The sequence below is a fragment of the Bactrocera dorsalis genome, chromosome 2, assembly GCF_023373825.1.
Source record: "Bactrocera dorsalis isolate Fly_Bdor chromosome 2, ASM2337382v1, whole genome shotgun sequence".
Classification (NCBI taxonomy): domain Eukaryota; kingdom Metazoa; phylum Arthropoda; class Insecta; order Diptera; family Tephritidae; genus Bactrocera; species Bactrocera dorsalis.
In genome coordinates, this window is record NC_064304.1 from 81,086,180 (window position 1) to 81,092,610 (window position 6,431).

Consider the following 6,431-nt stretch of genomic DNA (forward strand, 5'->3'; position numbering starts at 1 on the left):
CAACGTTACGATCGACCACAACACGTATGGGATAGATACCGAGAGTTGAGAGGGCTTACAGAAGGTTTCAAGACCGGAGCATTATCTTGTTGAATCCCCGAAGGAGACACGACGGCGAATGACTAATAAGGAAGATGCATCAACTTCTTTGTAAAATAGGGTCGGACGAAAGCATGCCCAACGATTGGAATTTAAGTGTGCTATGCCAATCCATAAAAAAAGAGACCCCACAATCTGCCCCAACTACCGTGGGATAAGCCTCCTCAACATCGCATATAAGGTTCTATCGAGCGTATTGTGTGAAAGATTAAAGCCCACCGTCAACAAACTGATTGGACCTTATCAGTGTGGCTTTAGACCTGGAAAATCAACAACCGACCAGATATTCACCATGCATCAAATCTTGGAAAAGACCCGTGAAAGGAGAATCGACACACACCACCTCTTCGTCAATTTCAAAGCTGCTTTCGACAGCACGAAAAGGAGCTGCTTTTATGCCGCGATGTCTGAATTTGGTATCCCCGCAAAACTAATACGGAGTGTACAGCTGCTGGAGTGTGCCGATGATATTGATATCATTGGCCTCAACACCCGCGCCGTTAGTTCTGCTTTCTCCAGGCTGGACAAAGAAGCGAAGCAAATGGGTCTGGCAGTGAACGAGGGCAAGACGAAATATCTCCTGTCATCAAACAAACAGTCGTCGCACTCGCGACTTGGCTCTCACGTCACTGTTGACAGTCATCACTTTGAAGTTGTAGATAATTTCGTCTATTTAGGAACCAGTATTAATACCACCAACAATGTCAGCCTGGAAATCCAACGCAGGATTACTCTTGCTAACAGGTGCTACTTCGGACTGAGTAGGCAATTGAAAAGTAAAGTCCTCTCTCGACGAACAAAAACCAAACTCTATAAGTCGCTCATAATTCCCGTCCTGCTATATGGTGCAGAGGCTTGGACGATGACAACAACCGATGAGTCGACGTTACGAGTTTTCGAGAGAAAGGTTCTGCGAAAGATTTATGGTCCATTGCGCATTGGCCACGGCGAATATCACATTCGATGGAACGATGAGCTGTACGAGATATACGACGACATTGACATAGTTCAGCGAATTAAAAGGCAGCGCCTACGCTGGCTAGGTCATGTTGTCCGGATGGACGAAAACGCTCCAGCTCTGAAAGCGTTCGATGCAATACCCGCCGGGGGAAGCAGAGGAAGAGGAAGACCTCCACTCCGTTGGAAGGACCAAGTGGAGAAGGACCTGGCTTCGCTTGGAATATCCAATTGGCGCCAAGTAGCGAAAAGAAGAAACGACTGGCGCGCTGTTGTTAACTCGGCTATAATCGCGTAAGCGGTGTCTACGCCAGTAAAGAAGAAGAAGAAGTTTATTTTCTATCTAGGAGGCCCATTTTTCTATCTATGAAGCGTGCTGGAAAACAAAGTCCGTTTTCTATCTCGGATACCTGTATCAACCTGAGTTTAATGTTGCCGGGGGCTTATTCTTTCGGCAAAGCTACAATTAATATTACGATAAGGTGATCTCTTTTGGCAACGGAAGGCACTGGAGTTTCAGTGACCAGTCTCATAAGAGCTTGATAGTCAGTTGATTCTTAAATGTATATAACCCGTGAATGCATTAAATGATATTTGGTCTCTTATTACTTTGAGACAGAGTTAGTTTCGCTTCTATCTTTTGCTTTGCGTCAGCGATGTTTGTATATACATACATATTAAGAAGTTATATACAGTTAGAATTTTCAAAAAATTTATTTTTTTATTTTATTTTCTTAATGTACATATATTGAAGAATACACACAAAAAATTCATAATGTTCCGTAAATTACACGCAAACTTGAAAAGGCTTTTCAGAGTGCTTGGAAGTGCATTCAAAACTTTAAATGCGTTTTCCTCATAATTCAAAGTCGGTGACCAACATTACTCGAAAACCGCTTAGCTAATTAGCCTCAAAGTTTAACATGAATTTCTTAAATATATTTTTTAGTAATAATTCGAAGATTTTTTCTCACCGGAAAACACTTTTTATAAACCATTTAAGGCCGAAATTTTGGTCAAAAATCTATTTTTATTTTTGAGAAACCGACATTTTGTCAAAAAACTTTATTTTACTTATTACATTAACATTACTTTAAGGATCCAGTTTAGAGATATAGTAGTCACCGTAAAACATCTTCTTTGAGAGGAGCTCCCGGAGATCAGCTGTAGTTCGTTTCCAAATAAATAGTTTTACTAATACTAAGTAAAAAATACAGTTAACATACCAAAATACGTGTACAAACTTTTGGATCAATAAATTTAAAAGTTTTTTCAGAAAAAATTTCAAATTTTTCGGCCTTCTAACTTTACATATCCCCTTAAAATCTATCAACATAACTGAAATGAATGAATATATGTACATAAGTATTATTTATATTAAAAAAAGTAAAGTGAAGAATTGGAAATAATTATAATAGGGACATGATATATTCATTTCATTTATGGAAAGCCAAAAATTATTACATCGGGTATATTGTGGGTAGGGTGTGTATTGATTGCATCTACTTTTGGTATACTTGATGACATATTTTCACGCAGTTCGGTATCTCGTGGGCCACTTCCACACGTGTGGGACATTAAACTATAGTATGTCTATAATATGTCCAGTTAATTTTGCGAAGATGGCTTACAAATTGACCGATATACATAAGTATACGCTAAAAAGCCAACAGGTAGTTTGAAAATCGTATATTATTTATAGAGAAAGTATAAATCCGATTTACTCATTTTTGACTTTATTAGTTTTATTTTAATTATTACCTCACAGAGTGGGCGATAGACACTGAAGTTCACATATTCTGTATATGAGGGCTTGTAAAGCTATAGACCCTTTGTAACATTTTGATTGGTTTTTGATTTATATTCTTTAAAGTGAAACAACCTTACGGAATTCAAAATATGGAATGTTCGGTTGTTTTTCACGGTTGTTCTTGAGATGTAAGACTTCACCTAAAAGTGAGCGAAGCCATGCTGTCTGTCAAAGTTGTACACTGAATCTTATACTCTTTCCTTACTTACTTTATTTTTCATCCGATTTCATCGGTTTTCACACTCTATGCGGATGTGACAAAAGGACTTGTTGGTGTAGTCACTTAGATCACCAATATATACTAGTACAAATATTTTTGTCTCAAATAATTTCAGCTGTTACAAACAACCGTTAATCTTTGTTGCGAGAATATAAAAATATTTTGTGAAATATAATAGAATTATGTCATTCTATAATCAACTAATATTGTTATATTGATTATATTCTTACATATATCACTTAATATTTCAAAAAATTTTGTGTAAAAATTGAATTGAGCAAGCCTGAAACGCTTAAATGGTGTCTGAGGATTAATAAATCAGATCAGAAATAATGATTGCATCGAACTATGATTTACGACATTCAGCTGCCTTTGCAGTGCTGTATACCAGTAAAAGCAGACGATTACAATAATTGCAAACGTGGCCAAAACTACTACACTAGCCAGAAGAGAGAGTAAATAAAACAAGTGCGGATGAAAAAGAATGGTCTGAAGCATAGCATCAATTTGTGCAATTAAGCAAATTGTCGCGGTTGGTATATTTATGCCCCATTGGCTGGCGATTCTTTTTTAAATGTGTCCAAACTTTGGAGCTGTGGAAAAAATTGCTGTGTGGCACAATCTGTTCCCACAGTATTGACGATGCGAAGAATAGTTCATCGCAGAACAAATAATTGGTTAGTCTGGGTCAAGTCATATGAATTTAATTCATCTGAAAATAACGATTGGTGAACTACTTCCAAAGTGCACTAAGCGCCAACTAGAGCTTATGCGTGAGCTGTCTGCAACGAGTATTTCCCACGTTCGGTATTTTGCTTAGATTCAGATTCGTTAGTTGCAAATCTTAAGGTGTTACATGGGTTAACGGATTTAAAAAAATCGAATTTTTATTGCCTTATTAGATTCTACAATACCTCTAGAATATTGTCCTAAATTTTCAAGTTAACCCGAGTAATAGTTTCGGAGATACAGCCTTGAGAACTTGTGCTAAGTGAGCCGTCTGTAAACCCGTTTTTCTCGGAACTGTGTTTTGAAGTCAGTTGACATTATTTCTCGCGAACTATTTAACCGATCTTCATGAAATTTTACACAGATCTTTGAGATACAATTCTTAAAAACTTGCAATTAAGGATTTTTTTCGATTACAACTATTTGAAAAAAAAATGTCGCGAAATTTTCATATTTAAATGTTCAACATGTCTGGTAAAAGTCCAATTTTCAGTTTTTTTTTCTTTCGTGCAAATTCTAAATTAAGGTTTTAACTAAAAAACGTATTTTTTCACTTTAGATGAACCGCCAACGCGGGTGCATCTTTTCTCCGAGGGGTCGCCGGAAATGGCGTCGCAATGGCCGAGTTTAAAATTTTTTTTTTTCCAAAATTTTATATGTTAGATGAAACACTAAGGAGTTATGATGTTCACGGCAGAAACGTTTTTTGAGAAGTTAAGGAAAATGATGTACCAACGGCTAAATGGAATTCTGATTAATTGGCAAATGACCTTCCCAGAATAGTTAAGCCAATATCAATCAAGAAGAAAGAAGCTAAGTTCGGGTATAACTGCACATTTCATACTTTTGCAACTTGAAAGGATTAATGCCAGGAAAATACCTTCAGGAACATAAAGCTTGTTATTTATTTGGTGCCGCTTGCTACTGCGATCCTCTGTGCCAAATTAGACTTTTATATCTTAGTTTTGTGCTTTATTTAATTTATTGCTTAGTTATGGCTCTTTATAGATTTTCGGTTAATGGCGATTTGTGAGCGTGGCAGTGGTTCGCACTTTTTGTTGGCCAAGAAACGCATCATCGTTAGCTGAATAAAACTAGTATACTCCGTGGCAACATGTTGCAAGAGTATACAAATAATGAAAGTCCTGCCCATAACCACTGCTCTTGCAATACTATCCTAATATTCAATAAGTTCACTATATAATCATGCCCTTCATGATTGTTATCTTCAAGTTTGAATTTTAATGATATGTCACGGCCATATCGGTCACGCTTTGTTGTTCCGCCTACATCAAGTTTTACAGGAATCAACTGAGTTTGCATGAAAATTTCTCTGAAATAGGCTATGTGGTTTCGAATCACAGTGAGTACACACATTTAACCTTCTCCTTATGCATACATACATATGTACCTACATATCTACTCGTATGCAGAAATGTGGTCGACAGTTGATATTGTAGGGGGACATACCTGGCAATGTTTTGACATTTCCGCTCTTCGGATTGAGACGCTTCGAAAATTGTATCGGATTTCCGTAACGTTACACATCGCATACAAACTAAATAAAATCCAGGGGCAATGATTCCATTTCGGCAATGTGTACCTGATGGAAAGGTAGAAAGTCAATGAGTTTGATGAGAAAGTTTTCGGATTCGGAGGCAAGTGGACGAAAGTCACGCACGGCACGAACGCCTGCTGAGTAGTCAAGTTCACTCCAAACGTACGAAATAAGCAAAGGGTCGAACCAAAGGTAAGCCCAGTTTTGGTGCAGTTGCATGAAAATATATATGTATAAAAATATGTATGTATGTTCAATATATTTACATATGCACTCTTAAGTAAACAAAAATTTATTGATTTGTGCCACGTGCTTCGCCAACAGTGTACCTGTTATATAATATAATACCTTATATACTGTATGGTATAACTCGCGTTGGTACTGACATTTGCATTCACCATTTCAGTCCAAATTCATCTTCCTCGCTTGTATGTAAGTAATCGAAAAGTCAAACATGTACATACATACATATGTATATAGTACTTATAGTTCAAAAATACTAAAAATACAAGTAGTTCACCAATTTTTTAGCTGTAAAGCTTAAATTCCAACAGCAAACTGCTGAAATGCAGTGAATTGCACTTTTATCCGCTACCATGTATTAGTGTATGAGTAGGTACACGCGCTCCCGGTAGTTGTTGGCGCTGCTTCTCCGAATGATGATTTGATAAGTGTTGCATCGTTTTCGATTTGTCAGCGTTAATTCGAGCACATGGAGCAGCAATAACTACAGCAATGCCAACTTTTGTATTCTCGTGGAACATAGAGTTCGTTAAACAACTGCTGACAGCCGATAACGCCACCCAACGAATTCAAAGTGCTAAATTGCAAACCGTTATAAGTTCACAGCTTGATAAAAAAAAGTAAAAGAGAAGAACATATGAATTTCCGAGAGATTTTCGATGTACTTTATTATTAAATATTCGATTTTAACGGTATTAATTAATGTTTCGGTTAGTTCGTATTCGCATAATTTGTTAAAGTTAGCATCAGAGCAAACCTGGTTATTAGAGATATCCTGTTTGCGCGTGAATACGGGAGACTAGGTTGAATTAGGT